The sequence below is a fragment of the Meleagris gallopavo genome, chromosome 1 (genome assembly GCF_905368555.1).
Source record: "Meleagris gallopavo chromosome 1, MGAL_WU_HG_1.1, whole genome shotgun sequence".
NCBI lineage: Eukaryota > Metazoa > Chordata > Aves > Galliformes > Phasianidae > Meleagris > Meleagris gallopavo.
The window spans coordinates 27976743-28002345 of NC_139404.1; the positions used below are offsets into that span (position 1 = coordinate 27976743).

The 25603-nt window shown below is 34.9% G+C and overlaps 1 long non-coding RNA gene across 1 annotated transcript in view; it reads right to left on the reverse strand.

Moving 5' to 3' along the window:
• Positions 1-575: 575 nt before the first annotated feature.
• The window catches only part of LOC104909665 (uncharacterized), a 36063-nt gene continuing 11035 nt past the window's right edge, over positions 576-25603 (reverse strand). Inside the window, exons 4-6 of the long non-coding RNA XR_014882056.1 lie at positions 9171-9234; positions 7564-7763; positions 576-3109 (exon numbers count right to left, since the gene is read on the reverse strand). This is a non-coding gene — a long non-coding RNA (uncharacterized LOC104909665). The remainder of the gene's footprint in view (positions 3110-7563; positions 7764-9170; positions 9235-25603) is intronic.

Sequence of the window (25603 nt, forward strand, 5' to 3'; positions counted from 1 at the left end):
ACCTGTGCTGATTTTAGTGTACTCCACTTTTTTTGATGATAGGGGAATGATAGGGGAACTAGGATAGTTCCTGATTCATGTTTTCTTTGTTTGTTTGTTTGTTTGTTTTGTTTTGTTTTTCCTAAATCAGGTAATTCTTTTTCAGCTCCATTGTGCAATGGAAATAGATTATTTAGGAAATTGCTACTTTTGTACTGGTGCTTTTTCTGTTTGCTTTATATGGGGAAAAAAATAAAAATGAATGACCACAGTAATGAATAACATAGCCATAATAAGGCTGTTTTTTTTAAATTTAGACCATAACTTTAAAGACTTCAATTTCATTGGTTATTTTTGGTTTTTTTTTTTCAAATCTGATGCTTTGCGAGATTATGCATTATTTAATGAAACTGTATTTGTGGACTGTTCTCAGATAAGCAGTGATTCACTAGGGTAGGTCTTATGATTGGTAGCATACGATACTGGGTCACTGTCATTTCAAGTAGGAGGAGGAAAGGCAAAAGAGAATTCAATGAAGCATCAAACCACAGGTAAAATTATCTGTTGAGATTCTGCTAATTTCTCCTTTGCCTTCAGAAATCTGTTAATAGGAAAAAATCTCAATCTTTGGTTGATGTTGTACAAAACATACTGTGAATAGAGATTAGATCCCCCCAAGCTCATCTGTTGCCAAAACTTGACTTGCATTGCAGCTTTGATAAATTACAGCAACTTTCAAATGCACAAATGGAATTTGGGGCAATATGATATATGTTATCATGACTGATATACAGCTGAAGACTGTCAAGAAAAGGTAAATTTATTAATGCATTATTTTTTGTTCTTGAGTTGATTTTTATGCAGAATATTGGCAGGTATATTTTACTTGTCGTTTTAAACTCTACTTTTATAAACAAGAAGTTTTATTAATGGTTCTTCTTTTCTTGGAAAAGAAACTAATCAAGGCAAATGACAAACTTTCCAATAAGACCAACTGATAAGAATTATATTTTCATTGCATTTTATCTAAACATTATTAAACTCTTATACTAAAATTACGTCCATGTAATTTCATCCATTTATGTGCAAATTCATCAAACTGATTGGATGAAAACTCTAACAACTGATGGGTCAAACACTTCTCTGGTCATAATTAATGGACAACCTGCAGACTATAAACTCTCTGTATTCCACCCATACAAATGCTCCACAAAATATATACATCAATTCAAGATTTCACGGGCCTTGCAAAAGCTCAGAGATATTTGTAAAATCTTGATAATTTACTTTAGACCTGGCTACTGGCTGCACATGCAATTCACTATTTCCGTACATGGCCACAGCACAAATGCATAAATAGGGAGATTTGTTAATACCTAGTGACCATAAATAATGCATACATAGAAATATCCATCTGAAACTCTTCCTACCAGGTTAAAAACTTGGTTTCATAATGCAGTTTCATAAATAATTGAAAATTTGTCTTAAAATTTAATCCATACTCTTTCCTTTGTTGTAAGATTCTTGATATTACCCTTGCACAGGACAGAAAGGACTCCAAGATGTCTCTATAGAAGAATTTATAACTTTATCTCTAGACAATGCCTCTGCTGCTGTTACAGCTCTTGGGTAGGGTACTGAATGTCACTTTTTATAAAGAGAAAAAATCATAAAAGGGAGTTAAATTGTGAAGGTTCTTAAACACTGATACATTATTTTTTCTCTAAATCTCTTTCCTGTCGAGCTTCATTATTCTTTCTTATCCTTGGTTATCTACTTTCATCTCTTTATCACCTTCTTGTACCAAATCCTAATACAGTTCTGATCTCTTAGCCTGCCCTCCATTTCTCCTCTCATCATGTCATATTGAATCTAAAAATTTTTCTTAGATAGTACATCACATTTCTAAGTGCTCTGAAGTCAATTTGTTATGGGAGATCTATTAACCTGGAATGATGGGGGTGTAACATCTATTCAGGTAAATCATTACCAACCTTTCACACATTCTTGATCTGATGGGTCTCATGGCAAAACTGTCTAATTTTCATTTACAAAAAAGAAAAAAATAGAAATCCACAGATTTAATAAGTTGAAAGCCACTAAAAGAAAAGTACCTTCCTATTCTGAAATAAGAAACACACTATTTGAAGGTTTGATCTTCTCTGGATGAAGTTAATACTAAGCCCTCTCCAAAACTTTAATGAGAAAAGATTAAGCTTCAATTTTCAAATGCTGAAGAGCTTCGATGGCAGAATTAATCAGCATCTCTTTTAATTTATTGCAGCAATTTTGCCAGTGCAGATGAATCCAAATTGGCTGTAAACTTTTTGTTTCAGCTTAATACTGGTAAAGCTTTGACTGGGCAGCAGTGCTAGACAACCATTTAGTATGCTGGCATAGATGTTGTGATGAAAGTTAATCCCATATATTTATTTTATTGAGAATTTCATACAAAAAAAAAAAATGAAAAACATTACATTGCATAGAAATGCGTAAGTGGCACACACCCCAATTTTGTAAAAGTAACTGCCTCCATATTTTCTGACAATTTCCGAATGCTTTAACAGCAACATTTGCTTAGCCTCAATCAGCTGACAGAAGAAAATTTCAGACAGACATGATGGAAATACAAGTGTTTATATAATGAATAGGGTGTGCAGTGTCTGATGCAAGGACTCAGATGCGAATGATCCAAATCGTTTATTACAAGTTCTCACATCATGTATATACCTTCACAAGTTTTCTTTTTCTAGCTTTCCCATCCACCCCTGCTACTTTCCCATCCACCTTTACATGTCAACAGAGCATTCTACAAAACACTCTTCAACCACTCACACAGGCGCTTATCCAATTAGAGCTGTGAGACGTTCTTTCTTCTTCTAGAGGTGTCCTTGGTACTCATACTGTTTATCTTGCTCCACAGCTTCTGCTCTAAATAGTTTTTCTTGTATTCCCACAAGGGTGGACTTCCAGTTACTGGAAAGAGTGCACTTCAGTGATAGCAGTCATTAACACAGATTTTTCAACTGATTTCAAACAATGACTTCAGTGCCAAAGAAGCATGGAGATCCTAAACAATTCTCTCTCTCTTCTTTCTTCTGTGTTCAGCAAAAGAGGTTCAGTCGACACCCTGGAAACAGATTTTTTTTTTCTAATTATTCACAACCATTGTGCTAAGTGGGGAGAAACAATCTACTTCCACTATTGCTTTTTTTGTATTGCAAAGAAGCTCTCTTTAGAAGGTCTAAATAGATACATACCCTTTTACCCTAAAGGGAAGGCCTATCCCAGATACAGTTATGATCTAAAAGATGTAAGCATCCCATTTTTTGCAGTAATTATCATATTAAAAAGGTATAGATGAAGTTCTTGTAATGTTTCTGGGGTTATTTTGCTGTATCTAAGAATATCAGAATGAATGGGACACTGTAAAAAAATATATTTTTATTTTTTAATTTTTTTAAAAAAGCTTTCACTTGGAGTTAATATTATATTGGAACAACCTTCAGGAACTAGAAAGCACTGGGTTCTACGAGATAGTACAGCAAAGCAGATGCTGACAGACCTGCACTTTATTCTTGGATCTGCTACTCTTTTCTCAGCTACTTGATTTCAGACAAGTAACTTCACAACTTGTGACATGTCCCATCTGTCTTACTGTTTTGAGATATTCTAAAGGGCAGAGATTATGGGCTGCTAGAAAGAAAAATCACCTTTACAGTAATACACCCAGAAGTCTGCTGTAACACTTGGAAGAGGGGGAGTTTAGTAACATTTCTGGACTTCCAATTTCCTTTTAGCTAGCTATAAAGCTTTTCACTGCTCCATGTAATGTGTTCAGAGATGGGGCTTCAAAGACATTAAGATTTCCATATTAGGGAACCTAAACACTACAATCTCCATGCTTCATATCAGCTAAGCATTGCAAAACATAGGCTGCAGCTCTTTAGAGAGATGCTGTGATAGTGTGCTCCCTCCTTGCCATCCTCTTTACAGTCTGACTATCTCATCATCAATTTTGGAAGTCCAGGCAGTGACTACAATACTGATTGCCTTGCAGCCCAGACTGGCTGGTGGAGAAACTGTTCTCTAGCTCAGCAGCTGAAGACTAGCTGGAACAGCACCAACCTTACCACAGTATTGAACTCTTTCTAGTTTAAGGCAGATTTTTGAGGAACTAATATATAGCTCAAAATCTCAGTTGATATCCAATATGACTATGAGTCAATCTTTTTCCACCCTTAAAAAGTAAACAGCTCACAAGCCCCTTGAACTCTCCTGTGCAACTGTGAGCTATACAGCAGGATTTCACTTGGAGTAAGGATGCTTTTCAAGGTTATGCCTGCTGCTGAGATTTCCTACACCTGTTGCAATGTTACTTTACACCTGCTTCAGTGATTCCCTATGTCATGACTTCTGGTCTCCTCACTGGTATAGATTCTCAGTAAATGACTAATTGTTTAAACTTTGGAAGCTTTGCTAAGTTTATATCTTTGTGAACATACAATCCCTTAAACATAAGCCTTTGACTGGGTCTTGGACTCAGACTGAATCCAGCTTCATCTAGGCTCTTTCGTACAAGGAGTTTAGAAAGCAAGGAGGTCCTTTCTTTTCTGACTCAAAGGGAGGGCCCATGGTTGAGTGTTTTTAACTCTATGCATTAAACAATCAAGTGTACCTTGCCATCTCAAATTCTGTAAAATCACTGTCTTAGTCATAGTTAAGCTTTATTAAATCACAGTCTTATATTAACAAATACATTGCTGCATCTCTCATAAATGAAGCGTATAGTTTCCAATAATGACAAGTATTCAAAATTACTTTTTCAGTCAGATCATAAGTACTACTACTTCTGGTATCTGTATGTTGGCAACCAAATGGCTTAACGTCCTTACTGCATTGACTCAACTAAATGTTTATCCCCTTTGCAAACCTTAACTGATTTTTTGAGTACAAATTGTACTAACAAGTCTGTCAAAAGATATGTAAGTCAACAACCAGAGTTCTTCTATGCTTGCTATCATCAGTCCCCAGGCAGATAGTTATAGGCACACTCCAACGCACGGACATGTTCCACAGCCATCAGAAATCTACAATAAACTGTTTGTCCTTCTCCTGAAAACTTTGTCTTTATATTCAGTTGTAGATCACTATCTTAAAGCACACTAATACAATAATAATACAATGGCTCCGTCTGAGCTTTACAGTTTATTAGCTACATGCATATTCTATGTAGAGACTTTCAAAAAACACATTATTTACCAAATAGGCTATAATGACTCCTTCAGAGTCTTTATGGTAGACTATATAATTTCTTCTTACTTCATGGATCATTGACATGATAGATGCCTTCTCCTTTCATTCTCCTGCAGGCATATAACTTCCATTATCATTAATGAGACTTGCAAACACATACTGAGAAAGGAATTTATCCCTTATTGGTGTTTGTTACCCAAAGCACCACATTTGAATTAACCTCTCCACTATGAAGCAGCTAAGGACAGATACTAACAATCAGATTGTTCCTTCCACAATATCCTCTATTCATTCTGTATTTAGTTTGTTATTTATTATCACTACCATACAATTCTGGATAGTGGAAGAATCATTAGAGCACAGGGCAATTAATTTCTAATTCCATGTCTAGAACTAGATTACTGTCTAACTTTCAGCAAGTTGAAACCTCTTTATTATTTCTATAACAAGGATAATGCTCCTTACCAAATCTCCCTCAAAGGGCCCTTCTGATGCTTAATTAATATATGCTTGCAAACCTCTATTAGATTGCTAAACAGAAGGCAATGTCTGTGTTGTGAAACAGCATCTAACTACCCCTCATAGGCATCTTTGTAATATTTATGATTAAATAAAGTATTGTTGTCTACTTTAAAGCATTTAATAACATAAAGTCAGTTCTAGAAGAGGCTTGCCATTTGTATAATAGAAATGAATGTAGGATAGTATGCAGTGATTTAGCTTTGGCGTAAAAGAGGACAAACAGCTTTCATGGAATTAATTCATTAGATTAAAATGAGCTGCTTTAGCGCTTCAAATGTTCAAAACACAAATTTGAAGATTAGTTTTGTTGACATGAAAAAAATAAGGTACGTGCAAAGTTAAACACTCATAAAGCTATTGCTAATGTTGAAGTGATATTAATGTGGTATTAACAAATATGAGGGCTTCTCTGAAAGTAATGCCCTCTATTTTATTATGTCAGCCCATGATGACAGAGGCAGATATTAGTGATGTAGCAGTAGAGGTTCAAACTTCCCACCAATATTCTATTACGTTTTGTTGCCATGTGACAGACGGCACCAGTGGGGCAATCTGACAAAATGGTGTCTAACTTCAAAGTGTGTATGAAGCAAAGCTGTGTCACTGAATTCCTCCACACACACACAAAAAAAATTGCACCCACTGACATCCATCAATACTTGCAGAACATTTTTGGAGACCAACCAGTGGATGTGAGCACAGTGAGGTGATGGGTAGCCCTGTGTTCTAATGATTCTTCCACTATCCAAATCAACCGCTTCAGCAGTGATGACAGCAACAGTTGGTCACCTCCACTGGTGGAGATTTTGATGAGCACAGCATGCAGGTCTTGTTCATCCCTGGTGAAAATGCATGGCTACTGGTGCTGACTATGTTGAAAAATACTGTTTTGCATTGAGAATTTGCTCTATCAAACAGTGTTACTGGGCACTTTGTATCTGTTGTAGCTTTCAGGGAAATAAATATGAAACATTACTTTCAGGGAAACAAATGTACAATTAGATAGCATAAATAGATTTTATGTGACATGAAACTGCACATATCTCACAAACAAATAAATACATTGGATTAACTAGTAAGGATAAACTGAATTTTTGTCTTAGAGCTGTTTTTTCAGATCTAAAATTATTATTTTTAGTTAGCTTTTACAAGCCTCCTAAGGAGTTCATTAATACTGTAATAACCAGCTAGTGAGTATATTTTACTAGAATGACTGATTCTATGAATAAAAAATGCTAACCTTATTTGTTGGTGGTTTTTTTCTGATGTTCAAATTTACCTTCAAAATATAAAGCAGGACTGATTTGCTTACAGAAATTTCATATTTCCATTTTGCTAAATTTGGGAGAAGTTACTGTTCTTGTCATTTGAAGTATAAATAAATTACTTACTTCTCTCTCTCTCTCTCTCTCTCTTTTTTCTCAAAGAAGAAATAATGTTTATATAAATAATAAAATTAAATTAAATAATTTAATGACGTTAATATTTGAAGAGTAAGAAATAATGATTGTTGTTCCTACTACTGCCAATTTATCTTTGTTCTAGATTCTCTTGTTCTATATAAAAGCTGAAGTACTCTTTCCATTCACTGTCATATAAGCAACGAGTGCTTGAATTGGACCAACAACACTGCAGTAGTCAGTTGCTGCATTAAGCATTATGTGGGTATAGTCAGGCTCTAGAAACTCAGTCATGTATCAGTATTCCCTCCAAAAACCAATGCCAATGGAAACTGAAAAACTAGAACATGAGCTGGTTTTTTTGCTGACCATGTCAGGAAGAGGATTTAATAAGAGGGCTACTTACTGCTTAAGAAGAATCAGTCCACGTCACTTTTGCTTACTCGTAAGAACATATGGTCAGCTTTTGAAGTCAGGCAGTAGAAGATTTACAGAAGGATGTTACCAGCTTCATCTCATATTAGCCTCTGATTCAAAGATGACTTCTGATATATTCTTCAGAACTTCCATTTGAACCCAACAGATGCAGATATATTTTGCAACCTGCTTTTAAAATGAACAAATTCAGTGAAGTAGATGCATTTGCAGACTATTGCTGAAGCCCGTCTGAATCACTAGTGTCATAAGACATCAACAAACTTCAGTGAAGTTTATTGACAAAGAATAGGTGTGACTCTGGGAAGAGGTGGCACTTCATCTGTAATGCAGTTTCAGTACTGAACACTGAAAATGCACAAGGAGTGCATTCTTGGGTAGAATTCTTCAGGAGGACCTAACAGCCCTCGTGCACCCTACCTAATTTATTCCAGGGAAAGTAAATGCTATTGAATAGGATGAAAAATTAAGATTCTAGCTCTTGTACAGTAAAGCATGCTTTGTGCATGCTTCAGTAGCAAGTTAATCTCCCCTAAACAGGATATGTGCTAATGTGTCTACATATGCAAGCTGCCCATTCTTTCCCCATCAAAGTTCCTGGAGAGAACTTAGAACTAATACAATTTTTCATCCCTCCTGAAATAGCAGTCCAAATTGGCCTCATGCATGCAGAGCTCTTTCTCTCCTTTTTTTCTCCAATTCTTGCACAGGCAACATTCAGTCTTACCTGCAGTGGAGAGAGAAAAAGTGTATTTTGTAAGATCTGACATTTATTTAAGAACCAAGAAGTTACAGTGACAGTTTCCCCATTAGGGAAACAGCACTACAGATTTCAGCACATTCAGTATACATTCCTGTTTCTGCTGAGTTCTTGCTAAGACACCTATTAAAATTACATTGGTCTAATAGCGATATTGCTAGGCGTGTGTAAGATTCAAATGGATTGATTTTTAATTGGTTGAGACAGCCTACCGCCCATGTTATTTTACTGAAAGAATGAAAGATAAAATATCATTCCCACTGCAGATTCATTTCCCAAGAAAGTTACATGACTAACATAAAACCTTTTCAGCCCTGTGCTGAAGTGTTTGTGACACAGAATAACACATAAGTGTTGTGTGTCTATGACCAGGCCAAAAACTTTGCTCGTTTGTAATGAAATACTCTGAGCATCTATCTAATAAACATGTTCAGAATAAATAAATAAAAAAACAAACAAACAGAGCAGATGATACTGCAGGAATAAGTGGGAACATGGATTTCCCTGATTAATGGGAGAATCTGCATTGCCTCACTTGTTCCTCAAGGACAGCTATCCTACATAATGCCTAGTTTTCCATGACAGTAATATTTCTTGCATTTATGACATTAGCATTGCATATGTATGTACTGAACACAGATTAAAAATCATTTATGTTTTATTTTTGTTCTCTAATTATGCTTAAGCATACAAATCTTACAAATTCACTTCTAATCCTCCAGCAGTTTTCAAGTATTTTTTTTTCTTAATAATAAGCAACACTCTTTCTAGGTGGCTCTGACAATTTATGTAGGCAGAAAATGAAACATCTTTATTACCTCTTCAGAGATGTCGTCTTCTTCACATGCACTCTTCCACTTCCCATTTTTTTAATGAGATTTCCTGGTACCAGGTAACAGGAGAAAAAATATATATCTAATATGTATATATCTAATATGTAATCCTATGCTCAAGGGTATTCAGAGGGCCACAAGCTTTAGGATAAATTATTCTGAAGAGCTTTTAGCACATAAGAATATACAGCAGTGTATCTTTCATGTTTAAACATACGTGTTTTGACAACTTCTTTTTAAATGTGTCAAAAAAATCCTGAGGAGACACAGAAGCAAATTGAAAGTGGAAAAAAAAAGTTTTAACAAAAACCTAGTTCACAAAAAATATCAGAAATGAAGGAGAAAAAATGAAAAGCATTCATCTACTGCTCTCTCAATATAGTATTAATTACTACATCTTTCTTACATAAGCAGTCAATAAAATCAATGAAATAAATCAAAGCACTGACATGGGTGATAGGTGGATGGTTAGACTGGATGACATTCTTAGGTCTTTTCCAACCTTGGTGATACTATGATTCTATGATTCCATGGAAACTGATAAAGATTCTCTATATTTCAACATAATTCTTTTTACTACTAATTATAATAATTCTCATGTTTCCAGAATCTTACATCCAACAACTCTTAAGAATTAATACTTTCATTCTCACTATTTTGGAGGTAAGTCAACAGCTGCATAATTTCCTCTGCCTTAGAAAAATGGCAGGACTTGAGATTTGCCTGACAGCCTTAGAATAAAAGTGAAGGTAATCTTTCTTTATGTAGGATAACGTGCTTTAAAAGGGCAGTATCCTGCTCTGTAAGGGAGGTACTGTGGCATTGAATAGGCACAAGAGAAAAAATAAGTTTTTATCTCAAACTCTAGGGATTTCCTCTTTATAATTGCAAACCACTAAGGGGAAGATATCTTTTCTTCTTTTTATGTAAACAGGATAAATAACATGATAATTTTCTATTAGCACTGTTACAAAAAAACCTAATACGTTAAAAGTAGTCTTATCAGGTTTGCCTAAAGGGATAGATAACTGCTATTTAATTTAGTTGCATGATGAGAAAAAGTCCACCCTAACCAAAACAAAGTCTCACAAAATAAATTTGTGATTACTTTTTAGGCCAACATAATGTTTAGATAGTTACAGATGCTTTTTTTCCTTTCCATCAAGAAAGAGAAATTTTGCAACTACAAGACTCTTTAGCAGGAGAGGTACAAGGTACCTATCTAGAAACATTTTTTTTTTTAGCTTTTGTTAAAAATCCAAATTTAAACATATATTTCTTTCTAAACTAGGTAGAATTTCCCGAAATAAACTGTACTCCTCTGAGTAAATACTATTGATCTTTCCTAAACTTTATATAATTTAATCCATTATCTTGAGGACATGCTTGTAAATCTGCTCCCAATCATTATCAAGACCAAAATATATTTGAAAATGTATTGTATGTGCACATAGTAGTTCCAAGAATATTTTTAGTCCTTGCACTTTCCCACAGAATATTTCTCAGTATTTTAACATACAAAAACAACCAAGCTTCTAAACTTTTCTAAGGAAGTACACATATAATTGCTGGCTCAATCATTCACTGTTATACATGAAGACACTTCTGATATGTTTATATTTAGAATTATTCTTAAAGCCAGACTATGTCAATGGTATTGTACCATTTTTATGAAATTCAAGAGTTTTTTTCTTAATATTCTGAACTAAGTTCAAATAAGAGTACCTTAAAAAACTACCAATAACAGATTTTTTTTTAACATTCCTTTCAGTGTTATTCTGCTAGTCACTTGCAAGCAGTTATTTCTATGAATGTACCTGTGAGTAAACTTTACTTCAAACATTTTTTAGAATGCACATAAAGGATTTCAAAGAAAGGGCTGTAAAACTCTGCTTTTAAGACTAGACATGCATTAATGTAGAAATAAATAAAAACTATAGGCACAAATAGAATTCATTTCTAGGAATGTAAAAGCTTCAAGGAGAAGAGAAAAGCACATTATCATGATTTGATGAGCCCACACAGTGGGTATCTTGAAACTCAGTGTGATTTTCAAGCCTGCACCTGGGCGAAGACAAGAATTCAACAGTATAATGTTAATGAGGCCAATCATACTGACATGGGAAAAGAACTTATAGATCAGTTAGTCAAAGCAATTCCGAACAACGATAAGTGCTTCATCCTCTAAATTCAGACTATAGCTCTATTGCTGAAAACTTCAAATTTAGTTCCAGGTAAGTTCCAGAATCATGATATTTCTAAAGCACTATGCCTTGCTTCTACTGCACTTGGAGAGCCTTAGGAATGAATACCTGCATGCAAATACATACATGCAAATTTTGAATTAATCATTTTCAATATCGATAGCAGTCATAATTAAGCTATTGAAAGCTGAGCTCTGATGAAAAATTTACCCCAAATTACACTTTCACTACACATGCATTTTCCATTGAATTCAAATGTTCAGACTTGTTTCCAGTTCCTCTCTGAATTCAATAATCAGTGTGAGAAATTTTGGTGTGAAATCCTGCAATCTCATGTTACATTAAAATTTTGCATTTTAAGTTTTCTCTGTCTTTACTGGCTCTTTACTGATCTGCTATAGTGCTTCAGGGGAAACAGCATTACGACTTTTGTCATCATTTCTTTCCTCTGTAAAAGATCTCCAAGCAGATTTATATACCTCAGGGTGTTCTGGCTTTTTCACCAGCTTGTATGGAGGTTTGCTACATCATGAACAACAGAAGTTGCCCAGAGGCCAGTCCACAGTAAAGAATAGGAACATGAGATACTAAAGGAAAAACTCCTCTGAAGTAATCAAAAACATGTAATAAGCCAAGAAATGGGGCCTTAATTTGTTAGGATTGAAAGTGTAAATTTAAAAGAAATCTTGTTGGTTTTTTTTTTTCTTCAGATTTTTATTGTTGATGAAAAAATTCAGTTTTTCCTTTTCCAATTTAGAGAAGAAACCATTTCTGCATTATCAGATTTTCCACAAGAAAATTCCAGTTTTAAGCCAACGTTCTTAAAAGCCAATACTCTTAAAGAGCTCAAAATCCACGCTGGTAGAGAAGCACTCTCCAAGAGTTTTAGTAAAAAAACTTGGAGTGGAAGTACATTTTCAGCTGTAAGGTCTAAAACATCTCTTTTAACTAAAGAGAGACATGTAAGGGAGGTGTGATCAGTAGAATATTTTCCCCAGCAAATGAGTTATTGTTCACAATAAACGCAGAAGTATATGCTGGACCTAAAAAAAGTCATGAACAATTGAGAATAAGATATTTGATCAGCTATAGTTTGAATATATTGCCTCAGAAGTATAGTTGAAGATAATATCTTAGAAGATAAATCTAAGACAATATTTAACTTTAGAAAAAATGAAATCAAAGCAGCAAAGTTGCAATTCACATGATTTCACTTGAACTTTGTGTGCTGAATGACCATTCATGCTATGTTACCTAAACCCTCAGCTATCCCTGCCAATAGACATTAAATTTCTCTAAAGGTTGGGCTAAATTTCCCAGTAAATCATGGCTCTCCATCTCCTACGGTCCCAACCAGCCATGGCAGTAGGGTGTAAATATTCCAGCAATGATACAAGTCAACCAGTATCTACCCAGAAAAGGAGACAACAGAGCTGTTTGAGCTCCTGCCTAGAGCAAGCAGAGAGTAGCAATAGCAACTGCTTACAACACTGGTGCCTTGATTGAAAGCTTTTATCTGAAAGAAAAATAGAAACACAGAAAGCATGTCCTTTCAAATTGTGCATTGAATTTGGATGGAGATTCAGTTCGCTCATTCTGAAAAGAAGTATCTGCACTGAAATCTGGTCATAAGAGTAAGACGAAAAAAACATGACAAATTTGAACCAGTATAGACAGCTGATACACAAACCAGGCACTTCAAGCACTGAGAATGTCCTTGTAAGCATAAAAATAGTAATTTTGCAGTGATAATTCAGAAAGGTAGACAAGAAAAATAATAAACTGATCTTAGATTTGTCTGACTAGTGGCCAGTCATAAATGATATCACAGCATGTAAGCAATGGGGCATTCATGGATAACAACACAATTAATGTCCTCTTGTGTGCCTCAAGGAAAACAGAGCTAATCAAAATTCTTTCTTATAAAAAAGGACTGGGGAAGACTTGAGATATATCCTTGGATAAATAATCTTCAAAGCCATTTCCAGGAAATGTTTAGGAAAGAAAGACAAAATTTTGCAAGGGGAGCAAGATCCTCTTGCATTCTCAGTAGAACTAGTGCTCACAGACAAGAACCCTTGGTAATACTTGTCCTTCGTGTTTTCTGCTCCCTGCAATTAATGTCTTTAGCAGCCTAGAAAAAGTAAAAAATCTCTCAGTCAGATACTTTGCGCAGTTTCTGGATAGCAACAAGGCACTGAGATCGTGAGAGTGTTGTGTATCCAGTAAGGTCTTTCATTTACGTAATGAAATGAGAAGAGCAAAGACAATCGGTTTGTAAAAGTATGTGGCGTTTGTTAGACATAAATTGTAGAACAGCTAGTCTCTTGCTTGCTGACTTGCTGTCCTGACAAATGACTCTACCTAAATCTATTTATCCTTAACTCAGTCAAAGTCTGCTGGCCTATTCTACATAGTAGTGTAATTGTTCAGCCAAGCATGTGGGTTACTTCCAAGGCAAGGGTGGTCAGCCTATTCTTATCACCCACCAATAACATGGCAGAGGGGAGTGCTAACCAAGAAGCCTCTGGTAAAGGAGACTGGTCCTCTGGAAGCATTCACACATGCCAAGCCTGAGAACTGTTAAGTGTCTCATTCAGGCCTGCAGGGTCAGTGGGGAACACTGAAAGCCAGGCAGTCCATTTCCAGATATCCATATCACTGGGCTCCTTGAGAGCACACTGCGCTAACGTCAGAGAGGTGAGTTCAGAGATTATGATGAGTGCTGGAAGGGTGCTAAGTGCACCCACAAGCCCTGCAACCTCCTCTTCCTCTCAAGAGACTTGGTTGCTGGTGCGCAAAATCAGCTCTGACTGCTCGCTTGGCTTTTCAAGGATTCTGGTGACATAGAGGTTTAACAGTGAGCGCAACCAAAAGTTTGTGGAGTATTTTAAGGGATACATACTCTTTTCTGCATGTTAAAAACTAGTACAACTATGCAAACTGTGTGTGATAAAAACATCTCATGCTGTCAGTTTTCATTACTGAAATTACAGTTATTGGCACTTGAGCAGATTAATAAGGACATTTTCTCCTTTCATGTTAATTTTTATTAAGAAAAATAAGATGCCAGATATTCTTCAAAATATTCTTGCTTCACTAGATAATAGTCAAAACAAAGTTTATAAAGACTTTTCCTATTATCTTTTTAATTACATGCCCTATGATTGGCTGCATATCCCAGCAGTTAAATTTAGTACTATAGATCAAGAAAGGAAAAAAAAAAAGTCAATTATAATGAAAATTGCATAAAGGAAAATCATAAAACCATTACTCTTTACATTAACAAAATTCAATTAAAAAACCCTTGAAAACAACATTTCATATAAAATTGCATTTTGACTGATAGCTTTTATTTTATTTTCTTCCGAGAATCGTCCAAAATTAATTAGGGGAAAGGAAACTGATAGAGAAGTTCATTGCACAGTTTGGAGTCTAGAATTCTGTTACTGTTGTACAGCAAAAAAATCTCTTATTAGATAAGGCCCATGAAGAGACAGTAATAACCAACACAAAGAACAACATAATACCAGTGAAAGATATTTCTGAATACAAACATAGAAAATGACTTTTAAGGAGTGTATGTATATTAATAGTTTCCATTTTACCACTTAGAAGTCTCCATACTTTGATACCTTTATTTTTTCATAAGATTAATAGACAGTTGGCTTTAAAAATTATCATGATCTTCTGTGCAGACTAGCAAATTTAGTCCATAATTTTCAAATATCATTCAGATATTCCCTTTCACTTCAGTCAAGTGAAATTTCTTCTCTCAAAATTTCACAAAAACTCTTAAAACAACAATAAATGAATGAGAGAGACAATAGTGAATATACAAGAGCAGGGAAAGAGTAGCTATTGCTATAAGTTTTTACTGTGAATGATTCTGTATTAGAATATGTCTACTCTCATCATTTGTCTTTTAAAACAATGCACATATATTTAACTAGTAAAACTGCAACATGGCTGGCTCAGAGAACGTGTTTTGCTTCGCTGTTATGTTCAGGTATTTTCCATCGTCATTCCACAAATTCACTGCAACATCTCTATTTCTCCGCTGCTTGTAAAAAAAAATATTTTGACACAGATTCAAACTTTTCAATAGTTACAGGATATTTTCAATTGGATCAGTGTTTCTAATATAGTTTACCAGTTCATATTATCTTATTTTTCTATCTTGGAAATATAACTACCTTCCTGTGACAAATGCTTGGTCAATATTTTCATGAAATCTTAATAATTCATCATCAGTTGTAACAGCCTGCATTATTTATTAACACTTACTTCAACACTTTTTCAGACAATACTCCTGCTTCATCAAGATTCAATTTAAAATGTTAAACTTCTGAAACTTTTCATGCAGTTTTGACTCTCCCTCTATCTCACCAATGTAATATAGTGTAATATAGCATGAAACAGAGGTTTAGCAGCATCCAGAAGGGAAAGATTTTTCTTAAACAAGAGCTTAACTTCCCAGGGAGATAACAAATGAAATATTTTGAAATATTTTTGAATTTCAAAAGATGATTTTCCAAATCCAAAACAAGAAATTATTTTGCTCCAGGCTGTAACTTTATCCCTACTCAGAAGTTTTATCCTGGCATATATATAGATCACAGAATATCAGGATTGGAAGGGACCTTGAAAGATTGTCTAGTCCAATCCCCAGAGCAGGAACACCTAGATTAGGTCACACAGGAATGCATGCATGTGGGTTTTGCATGTATCCAAAGAAGGAGATCCCACAACCTGCCTGGGCAGCCTGTTTCAGTGTTCTGTTATCCTTACAGTCCTTTTCCATATTTATGTGGAATCTCCTATGTTCCAGCTTGCACTTATCACCCCTTTTCCTATAATTGGTTGTCACTGAGATGCTATGATAGGTTTCATAAATATTTTTAAAACTTGTCTCTTGTAAATATCTTTTTTAATTTTCACTTTATTTTCCAATTATGTCAATTCAAGTGTAGAGATTAACCTTAAGGGCAAAATTTTCATCTGCCAGAGTATACAAGGCATACTACTTGGTAAGAGTAGGGTTAAAATTTGAATATTTATAGTTTCAATAAACTTCTTTTATTTTGGCAATTCGTGTTCTTGCAGAAGACTCAGGTGTCTAATAGCTCAGTTTCATAGTACTGTTCTTCAGTTATCACTTTCTACTTTTGATCCAGGCATCATGGGAATGTTTATATGGTAATGAAAATAAGTCTTAAATAAATTCAGAATTATTATTGTCATGCTGTCAAACTGGTAGATCAAAAGATATGAACATTCAACTTTGCTGGTTAAAATTAGGAAAAAAAAAAAAAGGTGCCTACAATTGTTTCTCACTCTCAGTGAAAAAAGTATTCCTGGTTTTGATTGAAATGTAAAATGAGAGAATTTTGTTAGCTAAAAATCTCAGTACAGTCTGACTCCAAACCGTAACCTGAACAGTGCGTTTGGCACATTATAAGAATGCACATTATATTTTCAAAACTACTGGCATCCCTTAGAAATGCATATCTTTGAATTTTGAGAAGCTTTTTTTTGTGCTATTTTTTCCTATAGACGAGGTATGTTCACCAGTGTACTGAACACAGCTTCACTGTACGAACTTTGCCAACATATTTGTTGCTATATAACAAAATGCATATACTAGAATCTTCCAAGTTAGGTTTGTAGTACAGGTAAAAAATAAAACACAATTTAATAATTTTGAAATAAATGCAGAAATTTGCCACTTGACAGCATCTTCAGTTAAATGTTATTAGTTTATTTTACAGCATATTCCTTCCAGACATCTTCACTACTATCATTTACTAAGCATGCCATTTAACAACATTCATTTTTGAAAGACATCTTTACAGTGACAGTGGAGAGTTTAATATCAAAGTAGAAATATTAATTTTAAAAAAAAGAGTAATTAAAAACATGGATATTAATAGTTCAGAAAATAATAGATTATAGATCTCACAATTTGTATTATTATATATTTTAAGGAAAATAATGTCATTGCACAATTCAAAGCAGTTGTAATCTCCAAGCCAAAAGCTTTCTCTCAAAACAAACATAAAATCTCTACTCAGAACTCATACTGTATCCTCCCATCTGTTCACTTCTGTTCTGCCCCAGATATTTTCGAAGTACGGCCAGCCCCGGACCCTAAAGACAGGCAGGTCTCCAATGGGATCCAAAAATATTGGTGTTTCATCTTCTGTTTACATGGAGACATCAGCTTTACCAACAGTAAAAACGGTGGCAAAGTGTAAGTTATTGTAGTCCAAAATTTGATTGCAGTGCTCCCATTTTCTACATAACTAAAGAACATATCTAGTTTCACATCTCATTGAAAACATATTTCTCTCTACTGCAATTTACTAAATCTTACCATTGTATTGCTGCACAGGGGGAGAACAATGCAAAGATATCACACAAAACAGAGCTGTTATTGCTCTTCTGTGATGCAGATATCAGGTTTGGTTTCTGTACTGAAAAATTTTTTTTTTCTCCCCTTCTTTAGAGGAACTTAAACCTGTACACTGCTGCTGTAATTCTGCTCATGTTAAAATGAAGAAACACCAAGATGTCTAGTAATGACTTGCTTCGCTTTTATCAAAGAAAACTAATGACTAATCACGTGGAACAGGTTGTAGTGAGTCTACTCAAACAGCAGTTTCAGGAAAATAATGGAATGCCTTTCTTGCAAGAGTCTAATCCCATTCTCCAGCTTTTGATCTCACTGATACTTGTGTTACTTCATTGAACAAGCATTGACTGTCTTCATTTTCCTTTATCACAGGGCTGGTTTAGTCCAGTATATCTATTCGTAAAAATCCTTATATTTAAGCATACTGTTGGCCAACAGTTATTGGGATTTAAATATGAGCTTAAACTACCCTACTGAATTGAGGCATACACTTTATGCAGAGGAGAAAGGTGTGGGAAAAGATTTAGAGAGATGGGAAAGAAAAGAGTGAAAAGAGTGATCCCTAATTAAAGGCATCATGTTAAAGACAAATATTACCTTTTCTTTGCAGGTTTTTCCAGGTGGAAAAGAAAATAATACAATTTTTCCAAGTGTATCATTAAAATATTTCTCAGCTCAGTAGCACATTGCCACACCAAATTTCTTACTGGATACATTTTTCTCCTAGCCCCTTCCCTTCTGTGGACATGCTAAGAACCTACTCACAGCTTTCAACAAGATCTGCAGCAGTCGTTTCTTAGCAAGATGCAACCAGTCATTGCATCTGGAGAAGTACATGTTTTTCAGTATTCAAAAAAAGTTTATTTCTGGAAATTGACAAAGCCAAAACCTTTTGACGTAGGAGACAGAACAGCAGGCTGCTCATCACAGAACAGGTACTTGTTGGTAACAGAGAAGACCAAGATGCAAACCCTAGCTTTGTGTAGTCTACATCAAGGACATGAACACTGATGCTACTCTCCGTCTATTGGCCTGAGGTCGAGACTGCCACAACCAAGTATTCCATTAAGTATGCACAATTTTGATAAAGCAGGTAGAACATGAAGAAAAAGAACAGCCCTGATTTTTTGTCCTACACCCTAGTTTCCTATGTCGTGCTCTAGTACTGTGTTACTGTTAAAATGTCAAGCTGTGTGACGAGAAATCCTATACATCCATTTCAATATCTGCATATGACAACATGAAAAAAACTTTTTTTTTTTTAATATAAACTTATTCACCTGAGAACTCCCACTAAGCAATTTAAACAGCACTAAATACATACTGTGTACCTGACATCCCCTGCTTGAGAACTCAGCCAATGCCAACAGCATGTGGATATGACATAGGACAAACAACAGATCTGTCACTTCTTTATACAGTCATGTGAAAACATGTATTTTACATTCCATAGAAATGTTAAAGATTTTTTTTCCTATTTTCTCAGGAGCTTTTTAGAAACCCCATAGCTGTTGGCTCTCAAAGTTAGAGAAACTATTACTGGCAGAGTCTTGGATGTCACTAATTTCATTCTGTTTTGTCTTCCTTCCAGAAAACATTAATTAAGGACATTATTCTGAAGCACTAGTGTCTGAAAATACCCATGAAAATTCATTTAAATGACTCAGTTTTGGAAAACAGACTTATTTCTTTTTAAACAAAGAAATAGTAGGCCTTCATGACTGCAGAAAATCAGTAGGTTTAGCACAATCTGTTCAGGATTTGTGAACTACTTCCAAGCTCTACTTGCTGCCAATCAGTCTGCGCTTTCTCAATCTGGTAAAAGCTAAGCGCAAGTCAAGCTTTTTTTTTTTTGCTTTTCATCCTGTAAAGTTTATAAATCACATTATTGATGGCTTTTGTCACTGTACCAAGTTAAATTCCTGTAACACTGATTTTTTTTCTCATCTTCCTACAGAATGCTTGCCTTTTACATAAAAAAATCCCAACACACTAACTTCCAATGGTTGATTCATTTCCATGTACATAGAAAATATGGCTAAAACAAACCATTAGACAAAGTTTGTAACAACTAATGCAACCCATGACAGGAATATAAGGAAAACAGATTAGATCCACAGAGTGCATCTCTTGTCGCTGTCTTCAGAGTCTAAAAAGAATGGATTGTTTCATTTCCTGAATTCATGGATCCCTAGTGAGGTATAATTGTATGTCCATGATGGTTTCCAGGTAATTGAAGGAGAATATAGAGAAGGAAAGTTTTAAAATGGGCTGTTGTCAAGGTAGTAACAGATATTCTTCTCACCACCATCTCTATTATCAGTCTCATCCTTTCAGATGATAGAGACATAGGAATAACGAGCACATAATATATATTTTGTATGAGATGAATACTAATCTGCTAACTGTTGCACACAAGTCATGTTTTAAACACAATTACAGATTTCAATTATCTTTCCTATGCTAGCGTTTAACCAATCTCAGGTTCTCATGCTTCAGGTTACATTTCCTACATCATCTCCCAGTAGGAAAGGTCCTATATTGAGCCATTCAGAAAAACCACTGTGCATTGAGGACCCAGTGATCCACAGAACAGCTAATCTGAAGAGGCACAAGCCTGTGCTACTCTGTGCTGCAGGTCCAGTGTAGCCTTCAAGTTGCTTTGTGCTGCTCAAATCCTTGGCTGCAGATTAGCTCAGCTCTCTGTCACAGAGGAAAATGCAGACAACTTCCATTGGTGCTGATGGCTACACAATGTGTGTGGCTTTGCCTTTAATTAAAGTGCAATATTACATTGTCAAAGAAACACCCTTCACAAATTCAGTTGTTTTCTGGTAAATTGATTATATGATCTCTCAAATGACTGAAAAATAGAAGCTTCTCTCCACAGATAGGATCTGCGCAACATAAAAATCCTAGAAGGGTTTGGTTGGAAGGAACTTTCAAAAGTCACCTAGTCCAAGCCATCCCACAGCAGGCAGAGACATCTTCCAGTATGCCTTGGGAAAATCCATCCTTGGACTTTTTTTTTTTTTACTTTATAAAAAAATGCATTTGTCATCCATCTAAGAGCTACTTAACTCCCAGCATACTGAACACTTTCTCCTTTATCATTCTGTAGAGGCTAGATAAACCCAACAATTTCAGTGTGCTAAAATAATCTTAGGTTCTGAGATAATCCCTCCTGTCACATATTCTAACATATGCATACATTTCTTACATTCAGAAACCCCAAAAGTCACTCTTGTTGACTTTCTTCAGAGGCGCCATTAGTATAATGACCATATGAAAAGGTACGCTCACATCTAACTCCAATCCATTCAGTGTCTGCCCTGGAGCCATTGTCTTTGAATACATCAAAGTACTATGAAGAAAGGCATCATAATTCTGGCAACTTAGAGAAAACATATTTAAGAAACAGCCACACTTGCAAAATCTATTTGTTATACAGCTCTGTCAGATGACTGTTTATATTGAAATTCTTGCATTGAATAGATGTGTAGTTTGTACACTGTTTTATTTTGACTGTTAAATTTACTTCAGCAATATAACGATGTTTTAACTTTAAATACATACTATGCATACTGTCCTTTTTTTTTTTTTTTAAACAGTTCTTTGTAAAATGCACGTTGCCTAATTCTATCCAACTGCCACTGTAGCAAAGTTTAACTTCACCACCTTTCAAATACTTTGGAGTTTTCCTTATTTTTGTAGAGAATTATGGAGGCGGCTCTAAGAGAATCAAATTATGTTCCAAAAGCTTTTGAAGAGAACTTCAGCCTCTCCAGGCATTCAGAATTCTCTTCTTCAGGCAGACAAAGCTGAAGGATCAGGTCTGATCAAAGGATCTCTCTTCCAGTCTCTAGATTTCCCAGAAGAACTGGAATAATGAACATTAACACAGTCAGTAATGTGTGCATTTAAAAGGAAAATAAATCTAGGGGCTTTTTTATTTCAGGAAATGTGCGTATAATCTACATTTCTAAATCTGTACGCAATTCAACACCACTATACATCAAATAACTTAGCCGTTCTCTAAGCAATTAGAATTTCAATAAAATGCCACATTTAGAAATCACAATGCAGAGGTGGAAAATGATAGATGTAGACATCATAGCCAATTATGAAAGTAAAAATTAGAAAAGCCACTGATGGCAAAATAAGTATCAGTTTTTTTTTTTGTAATTTGTGTATTTCTATTTTTGTTGCCTCCAGTTATTTTATCTTCCTTGAATATGCTTTTTTGCTCCATTAGATTCTGATTCTGTGGTTAAGATTCTACCACAGAAACCCCAGAGCCCCACTGAAGTCTGACTTCTTGGGCTCCACAAGTCTGCTCTACATTATTAGTTCAAAGAGTTGATATCTTTATTGCTGCTAAGTAATACAAAGCAATTCCATTAATCTCAAGGCAAAAATGCTTCTAACCGCTGCAGTGATTGGAATCATTACTTTTGAGTAGATTTATTAGTGAGCTGAAATTTTGATTTAAAGGATCCAGAAGTGTCTGAAGAAATGTTGCTGAAGTGTCCCAACTGCATATTTAATACATCCATTAATTCACTCAGAAAGATTGACAACACAATATCCAAGTTTTTTTGCTGGAATGGTTGTTATATGATCAAGTCAACCCTCCACTGCGATGCTTTCTCCTCCTAAGCCCAAACTCCATTTGTTTCTCTTCACTCTTGTAATGCTATCAATTCCCTTTTTATATCACTGCCAGTTATTTGCACTATGGTATCCATTTCTAAAGAGTATTTCAGTAGTCAGATTCCCTTTTGTAGCAAGATTTCTATTGGAAATGTATGGAAGATGCTTCCACATTTAGCCATCTGATTTCAGAAGTGTCTTAACTCGAGAAGAGAGAATCAAAAACTGTATTTTATGTCACGGAAGGCTGCAGACTGGTAAGGAGTGTTGAAAATTTCTTTCGGAGTAAATCTCAAAACTTTACTTACCAAAATGGCTAACTATTTTAATATCATATTATTAGCAGTTGTATCTTAGTGAGAATAACCATTATCTTTTTCCCTTAAGGAAACAGTGCAAATATAAAATAAGCCAAGAAAATGGATTATAACATGAGATGTAATCAATTTTCATTTTATACTAAAGATGCATGCCCTAGTGAGCTGTTTTGGACTTGAAGAGCACCCATCCAAAATACTAAGTAACTTCAGCTCCTCAGAATGATTGTCAAATACATCATATTTTCTAAACTGGTAGGGCTTATTTAAAATCTTGATGTTTTCCAGTAAATGAAGAAATTTACTAATTTCAAGCCATTACTCTGACCAGCTGTTAGTTATGTAATTAACATCACAAATGGCAACAAGTTTCATGTGATAGGGAAAAAGGAGATGAAGATCAAGCAAATTAGTGCAAGCAGAGCTGGCAACCAAAACAGAGCTGTAGTTGCTAATCATTAGGGCTCCAGTCACACCACCACTCTGACTGAATCATTTTAAATCATTTTAAATAAGTGAGTATTTCCTATATTCATTGTTTAATATTTGTTCCCTTAAGTAAGGTCTTGGTTGTGGAATATTTTGTTTTCTTTCATGTCATTTTCTTCCATTTAAATGTTAGACGGTCTTCTGTGTTTGTTTTGGGAGCTTTTTGTTTGTTGGTTTTCTTACGTTTGAAATGTTCTGCAGGTTATATGGAATAACTTAATCTACTAAGCTAATGAATTTCACCAATCAACCAAGACACTTACGGCTTTTGAAGTAGACACAAGAGGGTTCTCCTATCATTTCTTTATCACAACAGAAAAATAGTGGAAATTTTAATGGAATAATCCATTTTTCCTATCTTTTCCTGCTGGAAACATTGTGTCCTACTTAGGCTAACACTTCAACCCTGCTGATAGAATTGTCCCTGGCTATGAACTTGTTCAAAAATGCTGTGAATTCAGAGCAAATATATCACTGTTTCAGGCTGGAAGCTTGGAAGCTCTGTTTCCAAAATTTTATTCAGTGTCTTCTATTTGCTTTGTGATGGAGCAAGGAAAGAGCTGAAGATGGCATTCCCATCTCTTTGGGTGGGAGAACTCAAGGGGCGCACAGCCACCTGATGGGCACCATGTGACCTGTAAGGTCATCTGTGAGGTAAAATTGGATGGGAGATTACATGTTGCATAGCAAAGTACATCAGTGAGATGTAGGTGAAAGGAATTACGTAAAGTAACATGTATAGAAATACTATCTACTGTCTCATAATTTTTTCACAAAAATAATCCACAAATATTCTCAGTTTGCTTCCATTACATGAAATAGCATAGTATTCTGCTCTCAGATCGCAGATATCAAGTACAGGGAAAAAAAAAAAGGCCAGGATAACTTTAACTTTAAAGTCGTTTACCCTGCTATATTATCTACACTACACATGGCATCATCACGGACACTTGACTTGCACTGTTACTGAAAATAACCAAGACAAGCTACAGGACAAAAGAGAAGACGTAGCAGAGTATAAACTCCCACTGAAAGCACACAGAAATGAACATGTTACTCCTGGGGAAGTAGCAAACGTCTTTACCCAACATTTGTTGGAATTAGTAACCTTATCTGCTGGTAACTTATAATATTTTATAATTAAATAATGAATAGAGTTCTTATATTATATCTTAAAGTGGCATTTTTCAGCTATACTATGTTTTTATATTACTGTGAAATACATTTTATATACTGCACAAGTATAAGCTAATTCTATTTGCCCTCAAATTTTTAGTGGTTCAGAGATGTATATAAAATATTTATTGTTGTAACTAATACTTCAAGAAAGCTTTCTGCAGCTGACGAATTCTTTATTGATTGTGACCAATTTCCGTATTTAGTTCAATTTATACTGCAGCTGACTTTTCCAGCGATTCCTTTAATTAATAATAAATATTAAATTTGCTGGATTTCTTAAAGATTTTTCTTGATGTTTCAGCTATGAATACTTAATTTTGTTTGCAATTAAATTAGCATGGAAGACTTTATAATTTCAACCATCTTGCTCTCTGAATCATGAAGTAGTATGTTTTCAGTAGAAATATTAAACTATAAAGCACTGAAAGGTTTGGGCTGCACTGAGCTCCTTTACAACTTGGATACAAAAATTGCACCTGAAATATCGGGTATAGTAGTTTTTCGATGCCTCAGCTTATTTCCTTGAAAAGATCTGTATCTTCCAGAAGTTCTGCTATGTAAAAATAGGCCAAGGAATGACAAATTCTCTTGGATTTTAAGTGGTCATCGCCTCAGTCTTTTTTTTATTAATACTAGAAAGTATACGCATCATCAAGTAATGTGAGACTTCATTTCAGCTGAAATGTGAGGAACAAAGTGGCAGTCATTGGAAATGCAAAGTATAGAGTGCAGTAACCACCAAAGAAGTCATGTATGTTACATAATTATTGAAATGTGAAGTCTTTCTAAAGCCAGTGGGAATGAGATTCTTAGCTCTGCAGAAGTAGAGGAAGATTTATACAAAGATACTATTACCGAAAGTAAACTAAACTGCCAAATCTATGTCATCTAGTGTTGTTTCAAAAATACTGCATATTATCATAAATTTATGACTGTATGTGTACATACAATAAGGATATTTATAAGTTACTACATACATAATATACACACACAATAAAGCTCTTGTATCTTATCTAAGCCTCACTCTTAATTCTATTAGTAGCATCTCTTTACTGTTACTAGTAGTTTAGCTATGAAAGGAAAAATGAGGAAAAAAGTAGAATTCTCAGAGTGCACGACATTAGTTCAGAACCAAAAATGTTTTTCCTTTCAAACCAAGAA